General features: G+C 48.5%; 6 non-coding genes across 6 annotated transcripts; 2 read left to right on the plus strand and 4 right to left on the minus strand.

Annotated features, from left to right (window-relative positions):
- Positions 1–1,994: 1,994 nt before the first annotated feature.
- Trnah-gug lies at positions 1,995–2,066 on the minus strand. The gene has a single exon. It is a non-coding gene; the product is annotated as a tRNA-His (tRNA).
- A 1,769-nt stretch (positions 2,067–3,835) lies between these two features.
- Trnae-uuc lies at positions 3,836–3,907 on the minus strand. Its single transcript has one exon. It is a non-coding gene; the product is annotated as a tRNA-Glu (tRNA).
- A 3,862-nt stretch (positions 3,908–7,769) lies between these two features.
- Positions 7,770–7,843, minus strand: Trnan-guu. Its single transcript has one exon. It is a non-coding gene; the product is annotated as a tRNA-Asn (tRNA).
- A 4,412-nt stretch (positions 7,844–12,255) lies between these two features.
- Trnaq-cug lies at positions 12,256–12,327 on the plus strand. The gene has a single exon. It is a non-coding gene; the product is annotated as a tRNA-Gln (tRNA).
- A 7,773-nt stretch (positions 12,328–20,100) lies between these two features.
- LOC116897602 lies at positions 20,101–20,264 on the minus strand. The gene has a single exon (XR_004387598.1). It is a non-coding gene; the product is annotated as a U1 spliceosomal RNA (small nuclear RNA).
- Positions 20,265–23,968: 3,704 nt separating this feature from the next.
- On the plus strand, positions 23,969–24,127 carry LOC116897425. Its single transcript, XR_004387467.1, has one exon. It is a non-coding gene; the product is annotated as a U1 spliceosomal RNA (small nuclear RNA).
- Positions 24,128–27,800: the final 3,673 nt, after the last annotated feature.

Below are 27,800 nucleotides of genomic sequence, written 5' to 3' on the forward strand. Positions count from 1 at the left end.
CTGCTTGGAAGCCCCTGCTGCAGCAGCCCCTCCCCTGGCCCTTTTCCTCCTCTCCTCCAGTGACTCCAGCTATAAATCTAGCCCACCCCCCCCTACCACCCTCCACCATCCCCACCCCCTCTGGGGAGATGGCTCAGCGATTAAGAGCACTGACTGCTCTTCCAGAGGTCCTGAGTTCAAATCCCAGAAACCACATGGTGCCTCATAATCTGGGATCCGATGCCCTCAGAGCAACAATGTACTCATATATAACATAAATAAATCTTTAAAAATAATCTAGCCCCCCATTTTAAATAAGCGAGCTGCCCTCTGACAGTCTTCCAGGTGGCTCATACCTGAGTATCCACTGCTGCTGAAGACCTTCCTCTCCAGCTCCTCTGCATCCCGAGACTGCCGGTGCCCAGTGGGCAATTGGGGGAGAGGGGAGGCACAGTTGTTCATAAAAGTACTCCTTAAGAATGTGTACCTGGGGCTGGGGATTTAGCTCAGTGGTAGAGCGCTTACCTAGGAAGTTTAAGGCCCTGGGTCGGTCCCCAGCTCCGAAAAAAAGAAAAAAAAAAAAAAAAAGAATGTGTACTCTGGGGCTGGAGAGATGCTCAGCAATTGTTTGCTGCTCTTTCAGAGACCCTGAATTTGGTTCCCAGTACCCACAAACTCAAACCTCAAAACTCCAGCTTAATGGAGGTGAGCCTCTACCAGGACTCCATGCATATGCATATACCAACACACAGACACATACGTAAAAATAAAGATGATTTAAAATGTATATTTGGTCGTACAAACCTTTAATCAGTGGCTGGTGGGTCACTGAGTTTGAGAACAGCCAGGGCTTGTCTCTAAAAACAAACAAACCATATATATATATATATGTATGTATATATGTATCATATATCACATATCATATGTCATATATCATAGATATATCATTAAGAGCAGAAGTCTATACTATACACTGCTTCTCCAAGGTCTTGAGATCACAGAGGAAAACACACACTCCAGCACTGGACAGAAGAGGGCGACATTACTCAACCAGAAGACACAGCAACATAGGTTTTTGTCATTAACAGGTGCAGGTATCAATGGCCTGCACAATCCTCTTGTGTTGCCCAAGGAAAGGCCCTGTCCTGTCCCTGTAGAGGTCATAACTAGCAATGGAGAAGGTCGAATGCTATGTAATGTACTGACAGAGGCAGGAAAGAAAAAAAAAAAAGACTATACACGGAGTCTGACAAAGCTCCCTTTGAAAGGTGATTGATTGGTCATGCCTGTAATCACCACAGGGAGGAAACTGAGGCAAAAAGATGTTGGCAAGTTCAGGTTGTTTGCTGGACTGTAGTTATTTGAGGATAGCTTAGACTGTAGTGTCTGCCTTAAACCAACTAACAAGAGTCAAGCAACACTAGATGTGAGGACTGTTTATCTGTAGGTGAGAGTTCCAGGCTCCGAGACCTATCTTATGCAGTCTGGTGGGAGATACAGAGCCATCCTTGGATGTCTCTTCCTATGTCGTATAGCACAAACACCTCACCTGTTCATTCAAACAGTGTAGTAAAAATTATCAAGACCCAAATCACTGGTGGCTCTGTCTCTCAAGGTGAAGCAAGTACTTAGTATGCCCTAGGTCTTTGGATGGATACACAGTGTTCTTGCAAGTACACACTGGCAGAATTGAGAGTATCAAATGGAGTGCTAAGTACACTGACACAGACTTCAAAAGCATTGAAATGATGTGGTTTTGTCTGTTTTGTCTTGTTTCTCTGTGCAGCCCTGGCCGTCCTGTCCTGGAACTATATTTGTAGACTTAAACTCACAGATATCCGCCTGCCTGTCTCCTGAGTGCTCTGTGAGAGGATGCTTGGAAACAGGATGTTGTGAGCTGGTGAAGTGCAGGGATCCCAGAGCCCTTGGGAGAGCATTACTGGGTGTTTTGAGTTTCCAACGTCCACTGGAAGGTGAGATCCGTGGCAAAAGATGGCCAGGCAGAAGTACTACACTGCCGTGACTCGGATTCGAACCGAGGTTGCTGCGGCCACAACGCAGAGTACTAACCACTATACGATCACGGCGAGCCACGTGCCCGGCGGTGAGCCTTTGTGCACTTGCTCGGTCCTGGTGCTGTTGGCTGAGCCTCAATCCAGTTCTGTCGGGTCTTGCGCTGCCCTCTGCGTTTTCTCCTCGCTGGGCGCAGACGCCAGACTGAGCTGCCCGCCCAGGTGAAGCTTAGGCCAGCATCCTGTGCGAACCGCGGAGCGTCTCTGCTCGCTTCCTTGGCTTCAGACCTGCCTGTCGTCCCGCAGAAGTGATTGGTCCCCACTGCGTTGGGAGCGGCGCTGAGTGCACGGTGGATAGCGAGAGCAATTGCTGCTACCTGTGAAATCAATGTAGAGTTCAAGTTGACTCAAGACTCCAATGCGGAGCCAGGTAGAGTGGCACACCTGTAATTTCAGCACTTGGAATGCAAGAGACAATAAAAGCAGGAGTTGAAGGTCATCCTTCGTTAAAAAGTGAGTGCCGGGGAGCCTAGGATACTTGCGACCCAGTCAAGAAAGAGGAGGGAAGAGGAGGAAGCAGCAGCAACCACTAAACCAAAAGTGTGACACAAACTAACGTCATCAGAAAGAAGGAAACCTCAATTAAGAAAACGCCTCCATAAGATCGGGTGGTAGGCGTGCCGTAGGGCTTTTTCTTAATTAGCACTTGATGGGGGAGGGGCCAGCCCATTACGGGTGAGGCCACACCTTGGCTGGTGGTCCTGGGTTCTGTAAGAAAGCAAGCCGAGCATGTCAAGGGGAGCAAGCCAGTAAGCAGCAACCCTCCCTGGCCTCAACGTCAGGTTCTGCCTCCAGGTTCTTGCCCGGCTTGAGTTCCTGTCCTGATGGCCATCAGTGATAGACTTGGACGGGGATGTGTAAGCCCAGTAAACCCTTCCTTTTGGTTATGGTGTTTCATCACAGCAACAGAACCCTGTCTAAGATAGTCTGGCTGGGCAAATAGGGCCTGGGCTGTCCAGGAAAAGCCAAATGACCCCCACCATGGGTACTGGGTTCTGGGGGACAAGAGTGACCCCAACCATGGGTATTGGGTTCAGCAGGACAAGAGTGACCCCCACCATGGGTATTGGGTTCAGCAGGACAAGAGTGACCCCCACCATGGGTACTGGGTTCTGGGGGACAAGAGTGACCCCCACCATGGGTACTGGGTTCAGCAGGACAAGAGTGACCCCCACCATGGGTATTGGGTTCTGGGGGACAAGAGTGACCCCAACCATGGGTATTGGGTTCAGAGGGACAGGAGTGCCCCCCACCATGGGTATTGGGTTCAGAGGGACTACCCCTTAGAGGGAAAAGCCTTGCCCTGGTCTTAGAGGAAGGAGCAACCACAGCCCAAGTAAGGAATCGTGTGTGTGGATTGGTCTTCGATGATGCGGCATATTCATAAAATGGAAGGAGACTTAGCAGGAAAGTTGGGGAAACACCAAATTAGGAGCTAATGGAACGAACTGAGAATAACAACTACTAAGCCCAGAAACGGTATAGCAATTATTTTATATTTCCTTTTTTTTTCTATTTTCCTTTTGTTTTTATAAACGAACAGACGGAACTGAAGCCTCCCTTTCTTCCGTTCCCCAAGTTCCCTTGTCCCACTACCTCAACAACTCAGTTAAAAACTCTGAAGGTGAAGGGAGCATAGGTCCCTGGAGGTGAGAGCAGCAGAAAGGAGTGCTGGCTCGGCAGAAGACACATCCCTCCTGGTGGTCCTGCCCCTCTGTATGGGTAAACAATTGAGTACTGAAAGAGGAGGGAATGTGGCATTAAAAGAGAGCACCGGAAATACATTCCCTGACCGGGAATCGAACCCGGGCCGCGGCGGTGAAAGCGCCGAATCCTAGCCACTAGACCACCAGGGACACGCAGAAATCTATTCGTTGACCACTTAAAGGAAATTTCTAAGAGTAAAGCCTCTTAGTTTTCGAAGGCGGCCAGGCCAGGCATTAAGCCCGCTCCTCCTATTCAAGACCATCAACATCATCATCATCATCATCATCATCATCTCTTCCATTTTCTGTCTCGGTAATGTCCTGCCTCGGAAAGCAATGGACAGGGAACAGCATCTGGAATCCATTCCACACCATGTGGCACATCTCTTCCTCCTAGCCTCGGGTGGGCGAGCTGTCGGTTTGACTCTGCGTGTAGTGAACCAAGTCCTCCTAACCTGGGAAGAGGCTCCTTTTCCTTCCCTCCCACCCCCATCGCTACAACAGCCGCTCAAACTAAGAGTTCCAGGAACAGACTGGGATCGTTTTTCTCACTGTGTTGGTTTCTCTGCCTGTCCTTCCCTGGCCGTGCTCAGGGTGGAATCAAGGCGACTGGACTACAGGAGGGAAGAACCCCTTCGGACCTTGGACATCTATCTCTCTGCCTGGAAAGATTTAAGCAGAGATAGAAGTTGGAAGTTTCTGGATCTAACGCTGAGGGAAGTGCTCCTGCTGCTGGATCACGGTCTCCACCGCACTCACACGGGAAGCCAGGTGGATTCCTGCGAGGAGGGGTTGCTGGAAGTGGGGGAGCCACCTACTTATTCTTAAGGGCAACTTAAGGTCGTGCTCCTTAACCTTTAATGTCCGCTTTCCATTCCTCTCTCTTCCTGCCTCTCCTATCTTCCTTTGTCTCTCTCAGAAAATTGTTATGTTCTGTTTTTGAGATCAATCTCATTATGTAGTCCTGACTTGTCTGGAACTTGACTCGCAGACCAGGCTAGCCTCCAACTCACCGAGTTCCACCTCCCTCCACCGCACCCCTCGTGCTGTGATTAAAGGCGCGCACCACCTGTTAGTTTTTGAACAATTACGTAGTTCAAGGCGGAGCCAGAAAATTGATTTTGAGCAACCGTAACTGGTGGGATTGCGGACAAGGTCCTGCATAAAGCGCTTGGCTTGTTTGGGAAAATGCTAATGGGTCAGGAGGAGAACAAGCTGACGGGGTCCCTGGTGAATTCCTCAGGAAAGTCTTGTGCTGTGTCCAGTGCAGTTCTGGCTACCTGCGAACACACCAGCAGCCATTGTGTGTCCAGGTTCTTCTACAGAAGCAAAGTGCTCGGCAGTGGAAGAGTGCGCCAGAGGCCGGGCAATCTCCCTAGGCCAAGAGACTGTGGCCCCAGCGGACCCTGGGCAGGCAGTGGAGAAATTCGCCCAGAAGAGACCGGCCTTTTCCTGGCACAATAGTGTGTAGAGAGACTCAACGCTCTGGCCCGCAGCCCCAACTGCATGAACCAAGCGGCCACACCGGTGCGCAGTCCCTTCCCTGCTGATGTTCTAACTCCTACTGCAGCCGGAGCCTCCGAGCTGGGAGAGCTGGGACGTCCGAACCCAGAGTAACTGAGGCCGTCTATGATCCTGGACGCCGGGCGGGGGTCCATGTGGGTTCCGCCACCCTGGGGGGCGCGGTAGAAACTGCAGACACCGGCGTCCTGGAGCCTTGTCCAAGGATGGGCACTTCCAATAGTGAGACCCTTGGCCAGGGTCCTGTCCCTCAAGTCAGCGGCCAATTAGGATTAGCTCTAGTCCTGGGCCCAAAGGGATTCCCATCACACTGGCTTGTTTTCTTTTCTCTTGTCCCCCACTAGCTTATGAATAATATCCAATCATGCCTTGATGATTGCACAGTGTTAATCCCACAAAGGATCTCCTAGAGGAGAAATTCACGGACTCAAATAGCCAAATTGGAGCCAAGTGTTTTTTATTCATGAACAGAGGCTGTCTTCCTCTAAGCCAGGGTTCTAGAGATCAGCTCTGGACATGAGGAAGATAAGTTTCTTAGAGGTCGGGGGTAGGAAGTTTCCAGATGCGGGGGTTGGCAGGCAAATAAGTGGGGTTCACAGAAGCAGGACACAAACATAGAGAGTTGGTCATAACAAGCCCTTCAACAGTCTTCTTTGATCTGAGTGACCAGGTCACCACAGAAGACAATTAGCTATTGGAGGCCTCTGAAGTGCCTTAGGTTTCCATTCAAAATACTTAACATAGTGTCTGTCTGTGTGCCTGTGCACTGCGAGAACCCCCTCCCCCCAGTTTAAACATCGGAGACAGCTAAGAGAAAGTTTGATTCAAAGTTTGTCCCTTTCTTTGTAAACAGGGAACATGATACACCTGGAAACACTGCACCAGGGCTGGGCACCACCCCTGGGGAAGATACATTTACAGAATGGGCTCAGTTAGAACATGATACGAATGCCATCATGTGACAGTGGTACACCCATCTCTCCACTATCAAGTTAAACATCTGCAGGAGCCAACAAGGATATACTGGCTTCCACAGCAGTTGTGTTTACTTTAAAACTATTATCTGGGAAAATGACAGGAAGAAAGGGGGGGGTGTGGAGGAGGGGAAAGAACCTAGCTGCATTGAGATCTTAAGAAATTCAGAGTAGTGGGGCGGTGGTGGAGCATGTCTTTAATCCTAGCACTAGGAAAGCTGAGGCAGGTGGACCTCTGTGAGTTTGAGGCCTGGTCTACAGAGTGAGTTCTAGGCCAGAAGCAGGAACAGGAAGAATGGGGTGGGAGTGGAGGAGGAATATATTTAGAGTAAGTGTTGGCCAGAGGGCTCAGCAGTTTTGAGCACTTCCTGCTCCTGAAGAATGTTCCTTACTAGCGACCACACCAGGCAGTTCACAATTGTCTGTAATTCCAGTTTAGAGAGATTTGACACCCGCTTCTGGCCTCTGACAGCACTGCACATACACAAAAATAAGATCTTAGCCCAGGGTGGGGTCACATGCCTTTAGTCCCAGCATTCTGGACAGGAGGCAGGAGTTAGAGATCTGGGGCTGGAGAGATGGCTCAGCAGTTAAGAACACTGGCTGCTCTTCCAGAGGTCCCAAATTAAATTCCAGCAACCACATGGTGGCTCACAACCATCTGTAATGGGATCTGATGCCCTCTTCTGGTGTGTCTGAAAATAGTTACAGTGTACCCATATACATAAAATAAATACATCTTTTTAAAAAAAAAGAGTTAGAGATCAAACTAACTACGTAGTGAGTTCCAAGATAGCCAGGGCTGTATCAAACAAAGCAGAACACCTTATAAATTTTTTAACATAATCTTTTTCATATGAAAACAAAAATGCAGAATTCGGCCTGGCTGGGTGTGGTGGTGCATGCCTTTAATTTTAGCAGCAGCTAGCAGATCTCTGTGAATCCCAGTCTAGCCTAGGCTACAAAGTGAGCAACTGTCTCAAAAAACAACAAACAAATCACAAAAGAAACACAGACAAGTTCTCCACTCTTGCTATCCTACTGGGTCCAAAGATCAACCCCAGTAGTCCGATGTGTGTGCATTAGGACCAGCTCAAAGCAGCCTCAAAGCGGCGGCAGCAGGAGAGGCAGACTTCCCTTTGGGTTTAGAATCCTCAACTTTAAGCTTACAAGTATCCAAGCCTGAACAACGAGCCAACAAAAAGTACCCTAAATGTGTATCTGGAGACCCAGGGGAACAACTCAGACTAGCCTCAAATTCCTGACCAGCCTGGGTTATTTCAGGCCTTGTCTAAAAAACCAAATTAAGTGAAAACAACAGTATTACGAGTGTACCCTCCCGTACACTTACATAATAGATATAATAGATACCCACTCCTGAACACAGATTACGTCTGTAAGCTTTGGTGGGGGGAATTATTCACTGTCGACTCTGATCCTGAGGGAAGGGGTCTTGGCATGGTTTCTGTATCAAGAGGTGCGTGAATTCAGTAAGCACAGTAAGGGGTTAAAAGGCTCGTCCCTGGGTGGGCTCGAACCACCAACCTTTCGGTTAACAGCCGAACGCGCTAACCGATTGCGCCACAGAGACATGGGGATCTCTGGTAGGTTGACCGGATGGTGAGGGAGGGCTCACCCGGTGCAGCGCTCAGTCCTGGCGGCTGGCCACAATGCTCACTGGAGTCAGCCGTTGGGGACGGAACTGGAACCACCAGACCGCACTCCCTGCACCCAGTTCTCGAGCTCGCGCGACCGCAATGAATTGCGCGCGTGCCGCTGGCACCTCCTGATGCTGAGATCCCGCTGATATCCAGAGGTCGGGGCCACCAGGGACTCCAAGCCGGCGAGGTCGCGGCCTGGGCGCCCAGAGATAAAGAAGCCTACTGTGCTATAAAGGGTATGATCTTTCGCAGACCCCAAGCAGGTACCGACGAGGAGCTGGTCACTCCAAGTGCGTGCTGGAGCCACGGAGCAGTCGCGGTTTTGGCCGGTGTAGAAAAGGCCGTCGGTGGAAAGGGAAGACAACGAGGGGAAGGGAGGGGAGGACAGAGTGGGAGCCACCCTTTCAGGTGCTGAGACCTACAGAGAACCGCGAGAGTGCAGGTGTTTGTTCTAAGTAGTTTACACAGCTATGTGTTCCAGAGGTGAATTGCTGAAGGCCATCATCGACAGATCAGGTACTGAAGAGGATGAGGGGAGTCTACGGCCAATCACTCAGCAGTTTTTCTCTAAGGGAGAAAAACTTAATTCTCTAGGACTGGCAGGAAAAAAAAAGGGGGGAGAACGCGCGCGCGGTTGGTTGATGAAGAAAGGCTCCAACACTTTACTTTTTTTCTTAGACTTTGTATACCACGTAAGACAAAAATTCTTTACGTAAGAGACCCACAAGTTTTGTATTCTCCAAAAACAACTACCACAAAAACATATTCTTCAAAAGATTAAAATCATTACACAAAAGAAAATTACATGACTATTTATTAAATGTTCCTTTTTTGAAACGCTCACTTAACATTTCCAATCTTTCTTTCCACAAATCCATCTTTTTTTTTTTCTTCTTTTCTTTTTTTTTTCGGAGCTGGGGACCGAACCCAGGGCCTTGCGCTTGTTAGGCAAGCGCTCTACCGCTGAGCTAAATCCCCAACCCCTCCACAAATCCATCTTAACCCAAATCAATAATTCTTTTGTTACTAATTAACAAAGTTTAAGCAAGCCAAGTCCATAGTAGCTAGTTTTTCCGTGTGCTAGCTGATGACAGTTTGTATTTACCAAGAAATAAATAATTTATTATATGTCTTATTCTTTCAAACCTTGTTTAGATAAACTGGCGAATCATCTAGTGTCTATTCTTGTATTTATTCTTATATCCATAATAGAATCATTTACTTTTTCTTCATGCCTTACCTTTTCATGGTGCACATCTATGAACACATCCTTAGATCACAAGCTCCAGGAACGGAGACCCAACCTAGAGTGAATGTTTTCTTTCATCATTAACCTGTTGCAAGCCCATTTCTCCCCAAGTACAATTGTGTGTTTGCAATGCATGAGAGCTCACTGCTCCTTTTCTAGCCTATGCAGTTCTCATTCTTCTACAAGGCAGGGGCACTCTACTCTCTCTCTCTCTCTCTCTCTCTCTCTCTCTCTCTCTCTCTCTCTCTTTAATCTTTCTTATATCTTCCTGGCAAAACCATCTAAACTGTGTGACTTTGAAAGGCAGCCTAGTTCCCGGTTGAGCTAAGGCTAGAAACCCCGGTGACCCTGAAGGGACAGAAGGAGTTTCACCTGTTTCCGGGTACCAGCTTCCTGTCACTAGCCACAGACCCCCCCCCCTAAATTTGTGGCCATCAGACACGTAAGGGCAACGCCCCAAGCCCCTCCACATGCAGAGGACAGGTCGAGTAGGCTCAAGACAGACCTCCATTTTATGAGGTAGCTAAAGGCTTAGCCAATAAACTTTCCTTCCCAAACACCCTTCCCTGCAAAAAGTATTTAACCTCAGGCCCTCTCTGAGAAATTGGGTATGATTTTACACATCCACTTTCCGCCATGACCATAAATGCCTTAACCATGGACTGGGGGTTGGGGATTTAGCTCAGTGGTAGAGCGCTTGCTTAGCAAGTGCAAGGCCCTAGGTCGGCCCCCAGCTCCGAAAAAAAAACAAAAAACAAAAAAAAAAAAACAACAAAAAACAAAACACCATGGACTGCCTCTTTTCATTGGACCCGCCGTGGAGAACCATAGAGACAGGCCTTCGCCTACAGAGCCACCGTCTATGTTCCCAGCCACGACCTCCACCAAGCCTAAGCTCAAAACTGCCAGCCGTCAAGCCAAGAACTTCCCCGGGGAGACCAGCTGGAGCTCCCCTTTTTCCTCTCAGTCCCGGACTAGATCCAGCCCTCGGACCCCCCACTCCATTCTCTGCTCTTCCGCGCCGTCCAGCGGCGCCTGGATGTCGAAGAGCCTGAGAACCAGACAGCCCCCGCCTCGTTGCAGGCCCGGGGACCCCGCCACCCTTAGCCAACTCCGGCTGTCCCGCGCCTCAGAGCGGTGTCCCCGGGGCCTCCGTTCAGCCCAATACCCGCCTGGTGACAGTGTGGGATAAGCGTCAAGAACCACGTCCCGCCTCCCCAGGCTGTGCCCTGGGTCGGATTCAGGACCCACAACTCTACACCAAACCATCTCCTTAATCTTCCTTATCAACTACCCTAACTTCTAAAACTAAAACAACCCAAGAATTTTGTAAAATCGTTAATTCGTTTAAACACTATTATTTCGTAAAAGTTGATCTTCATATCGATCTGTAGGAAAATTGCCCAATAGAATGGGCAGTCACACCATCCTATAGGCAGTGAGGGTCTCCCAGCAGCCAATCAGACTACGCTACATACAGGAGGAACATTAGCAATGACAAAGGTGAGCAGGCATAGCTGCAGTAAGAAGCTATCCGGAGACGAACCCCACCCCTACCCTTCATCCCCCCCTCCCCCAGCTGTGCCTCTCAGAGGTACATTCAATGCCCCCTTGCAAAAAAACAAAAAAACCAGTGGGCTATCTCCGGGAAGGTCACTTGCCCACCGCGATTCCTCCTGCATGACATCTGCCAGTGAATGTTTGCAGTGTTATTGAAAAAAAATTTTTTTTTCAAAATACGAGCGAATACTCTACAATTTAATCTTAAATTTATTTTATTGAGATAAAAATCTAACCATGTAGCTCTGACAGACCTGGAACTCACAGACATCTGCATGGCTTCCTCCCGAGTGCTGAGATTAGCGGTTTAGGCATCTAAACCAGGCTTCTAATCAGTTCTTAAAAGTGGTTATTGCTAAGTGACTATTTAAAATAAGTCAGAAAACAATATGCCTTTCTAGTCTGACATATGGAGAGTTTTAACACATACCAGTATGGTCTTGTGAAGGACCACCCTGCCTCGTCTTAGGCTTGAAAGCCATCTTATGGTGAAGACAAACTGGCTTCATTCCTATTTATGGTTAAATCTTTTTCTCCAGGATTGGGCTATGCCCCACCTGCAACCTTAGCTACACATGGCTCTGTACTGCTTGTTCTAGAAAACAGCAACCTTGCCTTTGTTTCAAAAAGTAATAACCAGGGGGTTGGGGATTTAGCTTAGTGGTAGAGCGCTTGCCTAGGAAGCGCAAGGCCCTGGGTTCGGTCCCCAGCTCCGAAAAAAAAAGAACCAAAAAAAAAAAAAAAAAAAAAGGTAATAACCATCTTGCAACCCTACCTATGTTTCAAAACTATGTTATGATTACCTGTTTTTATGACTTCCTCGTTATGTTCCACATCTGTAACCCGCTCTTTTTTTTCCCAGCCCAGTCTCCCTACCCCTGAACTATAAAAACCTTGTCTTCTCATGTCCAGCTGACCTCTTGAAGTATGCCCTAGGGGAGGAAGCCATATACAGGAATACAAAAGCTTGCTTTAATTAGTTTGGCCGTTTGAGTCAGTGGCCTTTCTCTTCACATTTCTGGGATTAACCCTGGCTTCAATACCTTATGTAAACCTTTAATCTAGCTGCTTGCATTTAATTTTGTTTTTTAAGCATACATTTGTTGTAAGAAACACAGAACTCACCGGAGGTACACACATGTGTATACATGAAGAAAAATATGAAGGTTCCCCCACATCCAGACTCCCTCCCCATTGCTGACCCACTTTTATGTTACAGGAAGTGGTGGTGGGCCATTGTTGCTGCTAGGTGGCCTAGCAAAGCAGGAACGTCCAATTCTGCTCTTGGTATTCCTGGGTGGTCGGGAAAAAGGGCAAGACAAGACCACTAAAACCATCTATTGGAGAAATTTAACACGGGGACAGAAGGGAGTGGTGGCCGAAGCGGATGATGGAGGTGAAATGACTCTCAACTCTGAGTTGAGTGTACTTGAAGGTGAGGATGAAATGCAGTAAACCAGTCTGTAAGAAAAGCTGGGTAGTAAAACCTTCCATAAACAACTGAGGAAATGTTAAGACAGAAGGAGGCATGTGGGTTCCATGGTGTAATGGTGAGCACTCTGGACTCTGAATCCAGCAATCCGAGTTCAAATCTCGGTGGGACCTTTAGTGGTGAGCTCTTTTCTTTCACTTAAATGTGAAGAAAAGCTCCTAGGTCCTAAACCGGAGCAGTGCAGAGAAGAGGAAGCTGCCCTATGCACAAGGGAACTGTATGTAGCAGGAAACGTGCCCACAGCCACCCCCTTTGGGTGCTCTGGGCACTGCACGGTCTCTCTGTCTTTCTTTTTTTCGAAGCAGGGAGCAGAGACCAGAGAGGGGGAAGTTGTCCTCACACCACACTAGAGTGAGCCGGTCTGCATCATAGGCCACCCACTGGACCCCAGTTTATTGAATCCCTAGGTCGCTGGCTCCTGCGTAGTTGAACAGTCACCCTTGAGTGCCTGGATACTGGGTCTCCAGCGGTGCAGGCTGGAGCAGAAGCTGCAGATGCCTTTCCACACTTGGCCTATTTCGCCCTGGATGTTGCTTTAATGATTGCTTTCAGGTAGTGCTGTGAGGAGAGCTGTACCTGAGCTCCCCCTGGGAGGCCCAGGCAAGAGTCAGTCAGCCTTCGCCTCAGAAGCTTCCCGGCTAGAGCCAGTCTTGATTCTGGTATAGGCTCAGGTTGCTGTTCAGAGGTTTTGGATGAGTAACTCCTTGCTGGCTTCCCTGGCAGGGCCTACGGAGGGAACCCACAAGCCCCAAGTTCCCTTCACAGGTGGGTTTGGGAGCCTTTTGTGGAGAATGAGAGAATCAAGGAAAAGCAATAGTTCTCAGAGATGCATTCCAACGACTGCATTCATGGATAATGGCATTTCTTAGGGGACACGTTGAAGAGTTCAGAGAACTGTTTGTATACTGCGGTTTTCATACAAAACATTGGATATAAAAACGAGAGAAAAAGTAATAGTGTATACAAACTGGCATTCCTTTGTATAGACATAAGCATTTGAGGTTAACCTTCACAGTCACTTGTATCACTGTTTTGAACTCTGGGGTTTGCATCTTAGGTGTGATGGGTTTGGAACACACTGGACCTAAACATGGCACCTCAGTACATTAATCATGTTACACAGAAGCCGGAAAGGCATTCACTCCTCCCCCATCTTTCTTCCTGGAAGCAGGTGCCAAAGACTCTCATGGGAGAGGTGTTGCTGTTGAGCAGTTCGTAGGAGACTAAGGCCTTCTATATTGGAGGTTCTCTGTCTAAGAGACAGATTTAAAGGGGAAGTAAACAACAGCTGTTCTAACAGGGAGTTCAGACACAGGATGCTTTTTAAAAGGGAAATGAAGTGAAACAGTGTATCCTGCAAGAACGCTCAAGCAATAAACAACTCAATAGCTTCAGGAAGTCCCTGAAACTGACCAGATTCTCTAGGGTCCTCCCTCCACAACGGTATACATAAGCTGTGAAGACTTCAGAGAGATGCTCTCAGACCACCTGAGCTGCCTGGCAAGCACACTGCCCTACCTGTTGAGCTGCCTGCAGGTTGTGCAGTGCACTCCAGGCTCCCAGCTTTTGTGAACTGCCGTCCATGCTGTGAAGGGCTTTGGTGATGCAGCTGTCCTTGAGTTGTTTCTGCTTCTGTAAGTAACCCCACCAAATTCGCTGGTTAGGGTATGGCCTTGGCGGTTTCCCCACTTTGGTTTGTTCTCTGTTTCCTGTTTGAGATGATTTGCTGTGTGGATGTGAGTTTACAGCTCTCTAAGACAGTGGTTTTCAACCATCCTAAGGCTACCCTTTAATACAGTTCTTCAAGTTGTAGTGATTCCCAAACATAAAATTGGTTTGTGGCTACTTCATAACTGTAACTTTGCTACTGCTATGAATTGTAATGTAAATGTATGATGTGCAAGATGTCATATATGTGACTTCAAAGGGGTTGTGACCCACAGGTTGAGGACCACTGCTCTAATAGTTCTGTCAACAAGAGGGGCCTTCACTAAGATTCAGAGAGGGAGGAGCATCCTTATCACTGGAGACAGGAATACAGAGGAGGGAACAGGAGGCCTGGCTGGGTTTCTCTGAGTGTTAGCAGTGCGCCCCAGACCTCTGGCCCTGGCCTTGCTTTTCATCAGAGCCCATGTCTGAATCCTCTGGTTCACCTGCTTCCTCCCTGTCAGGAAAAGGAACTTGATGTCAGGTTGGAAGCCTGCTCATTCCCTGCCTCCCTCCCAAGCAAGGAAACCCCATATGCCTCCTCTCCCCCTACCGCACACACACAGAGAAAACTCCCCAGCATGCTTGGAGAAAACTCCGGGCTAACGTGTCATCACTCCTCTGAGTTTCCAGAAACCCACCCAGGAGTGCCCACCCTGGGGCTCAGTTTGTGACCGTGTATGGACACATTCCAACTCCCAGATACACATCAGCATCCCGCACCAATGACCCACAAAGACCCCTTGCTTTAGCCTGGATGTGCGACTTCACTGACCTCCACCTGTGAGGTCGGTGAACCCACCGAGAGCTGCCTTCTTACCAACCTGCCTTTATCTATTGCAATCTGGTCCAATCTGGCCTCTGCATCACCTAGGGAAAGAGAAAGAGCAGGCGGAAGACTGAAGGCTGTAGCAGGCTCTCTGAAGGTTCCTGAGGAGCAGGGCTGCTGGGAACTCAGGTTCTGGGATCCCCCTGCCCAGGAATGGCTGCTGCACAGAGAAGACAAGTGTCCTCTGTGTCACAGGGTCTGCAGCATGAATAAGTGCTGAGATGTAACCTAAATACAATCGGTTTTATAATGTCTTGTCTCTGAGGCGTTGTGCCCCAACTAGGAAAGCTCCCATCCGGTGGGTCCAGGCAGTGTGCCGGGTGCAGCCACCGCTGAAGAGTTGTGTGTTCGTCCATCGTTCGTTTGTTCCTTAGGACAGGTCTGTGTCAGGCCAGCCTGCTTGGTGAATGTGAGAGGGACAAGGAGAGACAGGCCCAGAGACACACCTCACAGTAGAGATAGCAAAGGCTGAGAGAGTGGAGATGAGATACAGGAAAGCTGAGGAAGCCAATGTGGAGGGCAGGTGTGTGGCCAGGAGGGAATCCCGAGAGTCACAGAGATGCATGGAGAGATGTGGGCAGAGAACAGGGATCCACACAGGACAGCAGCAGTGACGTTGGAAAGGGGACAGAGCTCAAAGGAAATGATGGGAAGAAAGAGGATGAGGATGGACAGGAAGGGCAGGTGTCCGTGGGGAGACAGGAAGCCATGGCTCCCACTGTTGGGTACACAGAGGAGGAACACAGGAGTGAAGCCAAAGAGGGCAGAGAGATTGGGGGAGATGGAGACCCAATAGGGACAGAGGGGGTACATCTGGTTCTGGACAGCCTGTCCCCATTTTGTTCTCAGCCTTTGGGTGCTTGTGGTCCTAAGTGGTGGGTGGGCAGGGTTTTGCTATGAAAGACCACAAGGGTGGGGAAGACCCCTACTCAAATCTCGAGACGATGCAACCCCCAAGAACTCACGAGAAACCGGTCTTGCTGTAATGAACAAGATGTGCACTTGAGGCACCAGAGCTCTGGGGACGACACGTATCTCCCACAGGAGACAGAGGAGTTGACCCCGAGCCCAATTAGGGGAAGGCATTTATAGGGAAAATTACATAGGTAGTTGGCAACAGTTACACAAAGCAAAGCAATTTCACTGGTTTGTTTACATTGGCACACATGATCTAACTTGGGCTCAGTCCAACTCCAGGCCACCCTGCCTCTGGGGCTAGCTGACCCCAACTCTTTTTTTCTCAGGACTGGTAAATCAGGCCTTATCGAGGCCAGATGGCTTACATCGAGTCAGGTCTTAACGAGGCCAGATGGCTAATGTTCAACCAGGCCTTATCGAGGCCGGATGGTTTATGCTGAGCTAGGCCTTATGGAGGCCAGGTGGTCTATGCCTGGACTACTTTCCCATAACATGTGATGTTATTCTTTGCTGTGAGGTGGACTGGCCCTCACAGCAGGGTCAGTGGGGATAGTTTGAAAATCTTTATTCTTTCAGTTATACCTGTGAATTGGGAGTCTAGAGAGCATCTGCTGGGATTTCCAGGTCATTGTGGACCAGAAAAAGGAGCTGTAGCAGAAACCCAAGCATAGCAAGCAACAAAGAGCATCATTCAGAGCACTTCTCAGTGGGTGACAGGGCTGGGAAAGGGCTGTGAGAGTCATGGTTCCAATGTGCGATTCATGTAGTTTCCCTTCCTCTGCATTTGTGCTCCGTACTTTCTCATGTCCTGTCTGTCTCTCACGTGCATCCCTCGTGGGTAGGGGCTTCCAGGCTTTCTGGCCTCTGAGTTCTTTGAGATCTTCATCCCGAGTCTTCTCTCTGTCTTCCTCCTTTGCCACAGTCTGTGCTGGAACCAATGATCTTCAGCCTGGGCTCTGCAGAGGCAGGGTAGGCAGCAGACTCAGAGAGTGGGGAGCAGACACTAAGAGAATGAGAAAGGGGCCCAGAAAATGGGGGACAGGGACCTTAAGGTCTGGTGTAGGGTAGATAGAAACCCAGAAGGCAGGAGCCAGGGAGCCCAAGAAGGAGCTAGAGACTGGAAAGGAGGGGAACCTGCCCAAGGGAACTTGGAGCTCCCTTTTGCTAACTGAGGTCCTTATTTTCTCTGTACACTAGGGGTCGTGGAGAATGGACCCTATACACAGAAAAACCTCCTTGTTTAAAGAAAGACTGTCCTAAGGGACACACTGCCATGTAGCATGGTTAGTGGCTCTGGGATTTCATGAGTGAAGTGTCAGGAGAGCCATCAAAGACACACACCACTTACAGAGAATAGTTAAACAATGAAGATGTAGTGGCCTGTGTTTGTAATCTACGCACTTAGAAAGTTGGCTCAAGAATGTTAGAAAGTCAGGGGCATCGTTGACAGGTAAGAACAGCCTGTGCTACCTGAGGTCCTGTCTCAAAAACAAAAAACAGAAGGGGCTGGAGAGTTTAGTTTCCAGTACACACATGGTTGCTCACAGCCGTCTGTAACTTGGTGTCTTAGTTAGGGTTTTATTGCTCTGAACAGACACCATGAGCGATGCAAGTTTTATAAAGAACAACTTTTAATTGAGGCTGGCATACAGGTTCAGAGGTTTGGTCCATTATCATCAAGGAAGGAGCATGGCAGCATCCAGGCAGGCATGGTGCAGGAGGAGCTGAGTTCTACATCTTCACCCGAAGGAAGCCAGGAACAGCCTGAGCATCCTCAGGCAGCTAGGAGGAGGGTCTCCAAGCCCACCCCACAGTGACACACTTCCTCCAACTACTACCTTCTAATAGTGCCACTCCCTGGGCCAAGCATATGCAAAAACCATCACACCTGGTTTTCAGGGCATCTACTTTTGTAGACATAGGACAACCATGCGGTACATACACATCCATGCATATGTACATATGCACACACACACATATATATACACACACATGCACACAGATGTGTGTGTGTGTGTGTGTGTGTGTGTATTCAGTGCACATAAGATAAAAGTAAATTTAAAAATAAAACATAAAGGGGTTGGGGGTTTAGCTCAGTGGTAGAGCGCTTGCCTAGCAAGCGCAAGGCCCTGGGTTCGGTCCCCAGCTCCGAAAAAAAAGAAAAAAAAAATAAAACAAATAAGGCTGACTATGGTAGTTCACACTTTTAATCCCAGCACTCAGAAGGCAGAAGCAATCAGATCTTCGTGAGTTCAGTTCCAGCCTTGTCTATTTAGACAGTTCTAGGCCAGTCAAGGGTACCTACTAAGACTCCTTCTGAAAATGATGAGGAGTCAGATCTACAGTGTAGTCCACATATCTGGCTTTAGCCCAGATCTATAAGGGGCCAGGAGGAGGGAAACAGTGGAAGAGGAGAACAGGAAGTTCCACATGTGTCCTTAGATGAAATGACAGTTAACTTAATTTTAAAATTTAAAACCATGATAGGAGCTTGACTTGTGGCTTCAGCCTATAATCTTCGAAGCCTAAGGCAAGAGGATCACAAGTTCAAGGCCTGTGTAGAACAAGTTCACAGCCAGCCTGGGCAATTCAGAAGTGTCTGGCTATTGAATAAAAGATAAAAAGAGGGGGCCGGCGGCCAGACACAATACTGGCCGTTCTCAGCGGCCGACATTTACAACTGGAAACAGCACAACCCCCCTTTCTCTAAGGATCCGGTGGCCCTCACCGAACTAATAGAATCTGTTTTACTTAATAAATAAAAAAAAAAATAAAAATAAAAAAAAATAAATAAAAAGAGTTGGAGCTCTGAGAAGCAATGCTTTCCTCACAGCATGAGGGTGGCCTTAAGGTCTATCCTCACTATAAGAGGAACACAGTTTAGGTAGAATTTAGGATTGTCGAGATCTCTCAGTAAGTAAAGGTCACCGGCCAGACTACTTTGTCTTCTGAACTTCACGTGGCCATCACACATACGAAGATGAATAAATAATTTAACACTTCTTTAAAGGTAGATTTTTTTTTCCTAGTCTGTGATCATACCACTCTGAATTCACCCAATCGCCCCTGATGTAGGCAGCTAATCTGAAGCTGACCTGGGTAGCACGCAGAAGAGTTTGAATCCTCAAACCACTCAGCTTAGCCTTAGTTACAGTAACTGAAAGGCAGGGATGTGAGAAAACTGGAGAGATCCACAGTGACATGGGATTTGAAAGAGAACCAAAAATTGGAACCAAAGGCAGCTTAGCTCCCTGAAAACATGCCCAGAATTATTGTGCCTTCATACCACACTATGAAATGTTAACTGTCTTTACTTAAAACCAGAGAAAAAGCCTATAATAGGTGACAACTTGTCACAAATGCTCTTATTATAAGCTTATTATATGCTGGCCTCATTATATGCACCTTATACAGAAAGAGACCATAACGTACCCTCCATACTCCCACCACTTGAAAAGTACTGATCTGGGTCATGATACGTGTTAACGTCGTCGTCTTTTGCAAAAGTGGACTCATTTAGCGAGTGCAGTTGAAACCAATCAGGAAAAGCATAAAGGTGGCAAGGTTTTTCTCTGTAGCACCTGACGTTGAGAAACGGCTTTTAGTAACAGATGGCCCGAGGAAAATAGTATCCCAAAGAACTCGAAAGGCGGGTTCGGTCGGTTTGTGGAGAAGGAGGCTAAGGCCAGTTACCCTCCAGATAGGGCCTTAGCTTCCTTCTGGAGGGAGAATCTGGAGCCCACAGGTGCCTCGAGCCGGGAGAGCAAGTCGGAGCTGTAGGAGAGAGCTAGCCTCAAGAGAAGGAGCCGTGTGCTCTGAATCGGAGGGCTGATAAGTTCATTGTCTCAGGGGACAAGCATACTGCAGGTTGGGGAGCCTGGCCTGGTTTCTGAGAGGGGCGGAGAGGCAGCCAGATAGGGCTGTGTGTCTGCATAGTCTAGGAGCCTAACTGCAACACGTTGTTTATCCGGGCAATCGAAGGAAGGGTCTGGGACATGTTGAGCATCGTCAGATTGGTAGGGCATTTTTCGTTCGGTCACCCCCAGGCATCCCCTCACCAATCCTTAACTCTTAGATCCTAGATCCTAGATCCTGTCCGGCCGGGCTCTCAAACCTCACAGTCCGGAGGGAGGGCAGAGGGAGGAAGACCTCAAAGAACAAAATCTTCGAGTCTTCCAAGTGTACTAGCTGCCACCTTTCAGTTTATCTAGGGAAAAGGGACTCTTAAAAGTCAAAGATGTTGTAGGTGCTTGTCTCTTGAGAATTGGCCTCAAGTAGCTTAAGCAGGTCTCAACTTCAGCTGGGATTGGGGAAGACACGCTACCTGGATATGTGCCTTCGCTCCCTTCTTCCCCTGCTCTCCCACAGTCATAAGACTGCAGAGCAACAAGGATGACAACAGGCAAGTCTTACTTTCTCATACCAGAAATGACAGGGGAGAGCGCGAACGCAGTCCCCCACTACCACAAATTATGCAGTCGAGTTTCCCGCATTTGGGGAAATCGCAGGGGTCAGCACATCCGGAGTGCAATGGATAAGCCTCGCCCTGGGAAAACCACCTTCATGATCATGGTATCTCCCCTGCCAGGTAAGTATGCTTTCCTGCCGCACAGCCCCGACTCACGGCCGCCGACACTCCACTCTTAACGCACGGTCACTAAGATACACACGATCGCCATACCACCCCCTGTCTCATTCGCCATGCCTGTGCTCCTCTGACACCCGCGGACACGCGCTCCCTTCCTCGCCGCGACGAAATCCCTCGCGTTTCCGCAGAGAGCGCGGACCCGGCAGACCCTGCGCGCCTCTCATCTGCATAGGCCACGCCCAGGCCCGTGACATCAAGGATGACGTCTGGTCATCTATCTTTCTGCGTCTTCCTGGCCGCCTTCGGATTCTTTGTTTGTAGTCTACGGTAGTAATTTCCAAGCATTTTCACCTGATCCTTATTTTTCCCCCTTTGGGAGGAGGGGGGTATCCGTGTGGCTCCGGCTGGTCTGGATCTGATGCAGCAGAAACTTCCAAGTAGAAAAAATTAGTGCTCTGAAGGTTTACTAATAACTAGGGCTCGAGACTTGGTTCCGTGGTTAAGAGCTCTCGTTTGCAAAGAGGTCCATTCCAAGCATCCACATGGAGGGTCACCACTTCCTTTAGCACTAGCACGTGTGGTGCACATGTGCACAGACACACATGAAGACAAAACAAGTCATGCACACAGAATAATAATAGAAAATGATTTTTTAAAAAAGTTATGGGAGTTGGGGATTTAGCTCAATGGTAGAGCTCCTTGCCTAGCAAGTGCAAGGCCCTGGGTTTGGTCCTCAGCTCCTGGAAAAAAAAAAAAAAAAAAGACCTGAGAAGAAGAGTAATATAAAAAAGTGTTATGTGGCTTGAGAGATGGCTCAGCAGTCAAGAACACTAACTGCTCTTCCAGAGGTCCTGAGTTCAATACCAAGCACCCACATGGTGGCTCACAACCATTTATAATGGTGTCTGAAGAGAGCTACAGTGTACACATATACATACAGTAAATAAATCTATTTTCTAAAAAGGAGTTACTGATACACATGCTGAGAAAAATTAGAATTTAGCTAAAGGAAGGTTGCTTCCAGTATAACTCAACACAGGTAGGGCACTAAGCAGGCTGGTTAGAAAGTATGAGTAAGATATTGGTGAGGAGGTTTCTGCCTGTGAATGTTTGGACATGGAGGATGGGTGGTAATAGTAACGATTAAAGCATTCTTAGGGTCTGCAAACTCTACTACACCCACAAAGTGCCTTCCTGGGGAAGTTAAAGTGATCTGTGACAACTAAAAGAGAGATGTGGAAAAGCTAGGGGTGGTAGAGGCATTTGGCTTAGAGCAATTAACAATTGACAAAGTGACAGAATTTCATAAGACAATGGGCAAGACCACAAACTAGTAGTGAGTTTGAGCTGGGACCAACACACAACCAACATTCTCCAAAGCAATCAGGTAGAACATTATTCAGTGCCCTGTCCTGCAGGGCAATGGACCAGGGTCTGGAGTCCACCTGGGAGAGAACAGGGGACAAGAGATACAAAGAACAGACAGCAAGTCAAAAGGTCTGATCAAGCTGACTTTTTCTCAGGCGGAAGATAGAAGCAGGATGTGGGGAAGGGTTAGGTAACCACAAAGGAATGAGCCTGGCTCGATGACCAGGATGTTGGCTGGGTAAATCGGTCAGCGGGAGGAACAGTAGGGTGGGTTGCTGTGCTAAGCGACCTGACAACCAGATTTGTTCTATATTGAGTTCAAGCAGAACTGCAGGTGCAGGCCTAGGAAAGGCTGCTATGATCTAACGTAAGGCTACAGTATAGCTGCCTCTGATCTAACATGAAGGCTGCTCCCAACAGCTCAGTAGCTGACATGCAGAGGCTATGGTCTGAAACAAGAGACCATATGAAAGGAATCAGGACCAAGATTATTAATAATGGGGGATCCTAGGGACATGAGAAGTCTGAGGAGCTTTGGACAGTTTCTTCCACCACGTCTATGTCTAGGGTTTGAGAGTGGGATGTGTACCCTGTATTTTGGTTGTGCCTGATGGGCAGTTGTGATGAATGCTATACTAGCATTTACCAATAATCCACATCTCCCATCTGGGATGCCTTCAGTCTTTAATTAGAATATAAAAGGTTTTATCATTTGTTTGTGCAGAGACAGAAGTCCCATCATTGAAAATTAAGCCTGACAACTGTGGCCATTTGAACTGTACCAATGAAAAGCTGTTTGTGAAAACGGAGTGAGGTTTTAATAAAATTTGAGTCCATGGTAGAAGAGAGAAAGTGTCACAAAATTAACTCTGCAGGAGGAAGTTTCTATAAACTCCAAGTGGGAGCTGAAGACAGAGAAGCCCAGGAGGGCACAGAGAAGATGTGTCTTCCAGGACAGAGCCGAGAGACAGGAGAGACAAGGTCACAGAGGCCCAGAAGGGCTTAAGGAGGCTGTGGGGCTTAATAGGCAGCTCCGTGGGCGAGGAGGAAAGGAATAGGCCGGCTCCAGCAGAGAGAGAGGAGCGAATCTTCACTAGAGCATTGCCCAGACACTGAGGACCCAGAAAGAATAGCAGGCTCCATGAACCAGGGAGAAAGGCTCCAAGTAAGTCAGGAGAAAGGGCTAGTTAGAGCAGGCAGACATCGCTGCGGACTCTAGGCTCTAGGATAGACCAGAGAGGCCGACTCTAGAATCTGGAACCCAATATGATAGGTGGCAGAAGCCAGCAGAAAGAAATGGAGAGTCGTCAGTGTAAAATGTTGAAGGTTCTAGCATCTTCTAGCAAAGCTAACTGGAGAGAGAGAACTCTGAAAGCCGGTAGTGTTCAGAGACCCTTGTATGTTAGCAGATGTTGTAGGTGGCAAAGAGAGAAGACTGTGGTGGTGACTTAAAGGCTAACCTTTGATTTGTGCATAAGAAGTCCAGCTGCAGCCAGAGCAGAGACAAGAAGCCCATCCTTGGATAGGCCAAGATCTAAAACAGATTTAAGGATGACATCATAACATAATTCAAGATGTGTCTAGGAGCCTTCAACACTCCATCTCTAGGCTAGCAGTAAAGTTCAACAAGCCAAAGGGGCAGTGGGGTGACGATGGTGGCCGTGGTGGTGGTGGTGGTGGTGGTGGTGGTGGTGGTGGTGGTGGCGGCGGCGGCGGTGGCGGCGGCTGCTGCAGCGGCGTCTCCCCTGGGTCACGGATGGCGTGTGGTCTATACAGATGAGATGCAGAAAAGGAGGTGGCAGGGCGACATCTCAATCTCCATCTCCTTCTCCTTCTCCTCCTCCCCTCCACCTTCTCGGGGAACCAAGTCTCGAGCCCTAGTTATTAGTAAACCTTCAGAGCACTAATTTTTTCTACTTGGAAGTTTCTGCTGCATCAGATCCAGACCAGCCGGAGCCACACGGATACCCCCCTCCTCCCAAAGGGGGAAAAATAAGGATCAGGTGAAAATGCTTGGAAATTACTACCGTAGACTACAAACAAAGAATCCGAAGGCGGCCAGGAAGACGCAGAAAGATAGATGACCAGACGTCATCCTTGATGTCACGGGCCTGGGCGTGGCCTATGCAGATGAGAGGCGCGCAGGGTCTGCCGGGTCCGCGCTCTCTGCGGAAACGCGAGGGATTTCGTCGCGGCGAGGAAGGGAGCGCGTGTCCGCGGGTGTCAGAGGAGCACAGGCATGGCGAATGAGACAGGGGGTGGTATGGCGATCGTGTGTATCTTAGTGACCGTGCGTTAAGAGTGGAGTGTCGGCGGCCGTGAGTGGGCTGTGCGGCAGGAAAGCATACTTACCTGGCAGGGGGAGATACCATGATCATGAAGGTGGTTTTCCCAGGGCGAGGCTTATCCATTGCACTGGATGTTGTTGACCCTGATTTCCCCAAATGCGGGAAACTTGACTGCATAATTTGTGGTAGTGGGGACTGCGTTCGCGCTCTCCCCTGTCATTTCTGGTATGAGAAAGTAAGACTTGCCTGTTGTCATCCTTGTTGCTCTGCAGTCTTATGACTGTGGGAGAGCAGGGAAGAAGGGAGCGAAGGCACACATCCAGGTAGCGTGTCTTCCCAATCCCAGCTGAAGTTGAGACCTGCTTAAGCTACTTGAGGCCAATTCTCAAGAGACAAGCACCTACAAATATCTTTGACTTTAAGAGTCCCTTTTCCCTAGATAAACTGAAAGGTGGCAGCTAGTACACTTGGAAGACTCGAAGATTTTTGTTCTTTGAGGTCTTCCTCCCTCTGCCCTCCCCTCCGGACTGCTGAGGTTTGAGAGCCTGGCCGGACAGGATCTAGGATCTAGGATCTAAGAGTTAAGGATTGGTGAGGGGATGCCTGGGGTGACCGAACGAAAAATGCCCTACCAATCTGACGATGCTCAACATGTCCCAGACCCTTCCTTCGATTGCCCGGATAAACAACGTGTTGCAGTTAGGCTCCCTAGACTATGCAGACACAGCCCTATCTGGCTGCTCTCCGCCCCTCCTCAGAAACCAGGCCAGGCTCCCCAACCTGCAGTATGCTTGTCCCTGAGACAATGAACTTATCAGCCCCTCCGATTCAGAGCACACGGCTCCTTCTCTTGAGGCTAGCTCTCCTACAGCTCGACTTGCTCTCCCGGCTCGAGGCACCTGTGGGCTCCAGATTCTCCTCCAGAAGGAAGCTAAGGCCCTATCTGAGGGTAACTGGCCTTAGCCTCCTTCTCCACAAACAAACCGAACCGCCTTTCGAGTTCTTTGGGATACTATTTTCCTCAGGCCATCTGTTACTAAAAGCCGTTTCTCAACGTCAGGTGCTACAGAGAAAAACCTTGCCACCTTTATGCTTTTCCTGATTGGTTTCAACTGCACTCGCTAAATGAGTCCACTTTTGCAAAAGACGACGACGTTAACACGTATCATGACCCAGATCAGTACTTTTCAAGTGGTGGGAGTATGGAGGGTTCGTTATGGTCTCTTTGGTGTATGTTTCTAAAATTTTCTCGGATTTATTTTAATTGTCGTGTCTGTGTGAAGTGTGGATGTTCTCAGAGGTAGGAGGTCAGATTCTTCCAAAGCTGGTGTTACAGTCACTTGTGATCTGTCATATGAGCCTCTTGGCCACTGAAACATATTTAGTTCTTTTTTTCCAATTTTGTAATTCCAAAGGTTGACAACCGGCTACTTAACAACAGGCTGTGGAAGGGATAGTGAGCGGGAAAGTATGAGAGGATAAAAAAAGTATGAGAGGATAAAAGAACTGAAGAGTTTTGTTTTGGCAATGATGGTGAAGACGGATATTTGGGATACCTGCAGACACACATACTGAAGACAAATGAAAATATAATAAACATTTTTTTTTGTTTTGTTGTTGTTTATGAGACAGGATCTCACTAAATAGCTGGACCTGGCCTGGAACTCTAGGTAAATCGAGCTGTCCTGGAACTCATGGTGGTCCCTCCACCTCCCTCTTCTTCCCTGAGACTGGATTAAAGGCGTACATCACCACAAAAGGCATGGGAATAGTTTTGTTCTGTTTCAAGGTGGCTATCTGGAGGTGGTTGTTTGACAACCGCAGCAGGCAGCACGTGATGGGGGCATTGTGTCAGTCTTGGGCATCTCATGAGATCTCTCCTCTGGTTTTAAACAAATACGCAGTGGACTTTCTCTGCAGTGGTAGAGCAGCAAGGTGGTTTTGAGGACGTTTTCAGGAGCCATGCTACCCTGGTTTCAAATCTCGAGGTTGAAATTTCATGTTGGATGTGGCTGTCTGTCTCTGTTCTGTTTTCTCACATCCCTCTTCTTCCAGGCATCGATGTTCTCCAAGGTCCTCTGCTAAGCACCTTATTCCCCTGAGATTGCCAAATTCTGCCATTTTTCTGCTATTTCTCTCAGTACTTGGGATAGAATCTATGTTACCAGTATCTGTCAGGAAGCCAGTAATCCATCATCCGTACTTACAGCCAACTCCCTCCAACAACCAGGCATTTAGTTCTGTATATAAACCCATAACCCTCATTGAAGTCCCCACACTTCCCAGGCTCCAATGTCTCCGTTACCACACACCTGTTCCACACTGGTTCCCCGGCTGTTTTGGCTTGCACACTTCTCTCCCCTGCAGTATCTGCTCACCTTAAAACTGACAAGGCTTTCTCCACCTTTCCTGTTATCTCTGCTCCTGAGAGATTGTCACAGAACTTTAAAACTGACCAATAAACCGTGCTTTCTCCTGTGGAGTGGCCCAGTTCTAAGGTTTCATTGTGCCCTCGATTAGGTTGTGGGCGCTCTTCCAATGAGCTGTCTGCAATCCTTTTTAACCTTTGCTTTAACCTCTTGCCTCAGCCCGCCACAGCAGGTCTTTTATTGGCCTGGATAAACAGGCTAGGCTTTTGTTTTCAACAGTTCACACAGCTGTTAGAGGAGACAAAAGGAGTAGGCCACTTTGCCCAGAGAGGCAGGGAAATGGGTTTGGGTTTAGTGCACATGGAGTTCCCAAGTGAGGACCTTTGCCAGATTTTAATAGCTCAGAAAGGTAGAAAACACTCCTCAAAACAAAACAAAACAACAAACAAAACAGGTCTGCTTTTCTCATTCTGTAGTCCTCGTAGGACTAAAAGGCCTCCCGGACATTCTATTGAAGCCATGTGGCAGAATCTTTGGAGCGTGTGTGTGGGTATGTCCCTAGGCGCTCCGTGTGCTCTGGAAAAGGTGAAGAAGCCACTGGACACGCTACCCGGTGCAGTGGGGGTGCAGTGGGTGGGGGTGGGTAGAGGCTGAGGACGCGACCTGAGTGGGCAAGAACTCCACTGGATTAATAAGCAAACTTGCTAAAGACCACTACTGTTCTCAGCGTCAGGATTCAGTTTCTGGAACGTTGGGAGTTGATCAGGCCACAAAAACAAAACACCCCCGAACCGCCATTCCCTCCCATGTCCCGTGCGAAATCCCTTGCGTTTCAGCATCAATTTCGGACACGGCAACCCTCCCCCCCATCTGCATATATCGTGCAAACGTCAGTCCACGACATCAAGGATGATGTTGTCACCGTTATCTACCCTTCTACCAGTCCCCAGCCAACCAGAAAGCACCGATCACCTGCTACCTGGGAGAAGGAGATGTCACCTTTCCCTGTACCTCATCTGTGTAGAAAAAAATGCCGGATCCCTGATCCAGGGGAGACGCCTCGCCCCTCCCTTTCGCCAGGTGGGTTTGTTGAACCTTTTGGCTTCTGGAGAACTGGAATGTTGAAGGCCCAGAGACAAGCAAACTGTGGGTCATGAATCCTTTAGGAGAGTGGTCAAAGGATTTTCAGTGTAGTCGCCTAAGACCATCAGAAAACACAGAAACATTCGCAACGGTAGCAAGATTACAGTTTTGAAGTAAAACGAGGACAATTTTGTGTTTTGGGGAGGGGGGACTCATCACAGCATGAGGAACTGTGGCAACATCAGGACCGGTTGAGAGCTGCTGCTGTAGAGTTCCCACTGTTAAGATCTTAACAGGTAGTTGGCAAAACCCACAGAACTTTAAATGAAGCCATTTTGATTTATACTCACGTGTTAAGAAATGGCTGGGGAAAGGTGTTGGTATACATCTTTCCTCTCAGCACCCAAAAGCAGACAGAGCCTCAGGTGAAATGGGG

Source organism: Rattus rattus, chromosome 3 (genome assembly GCF_011064425.1).
Source record: "Rattus rattus isolate New Zealand chromosome 3, Rrattus_CSIRO_v1, whole genome shotgun sequence".
In the NCBI taxonomy this organism is placed as follows: Eukaryota; Metazoa; Chordata; class Mammalia; order Rodentia; family Muridae; genus Rattus; species Rattus rattus.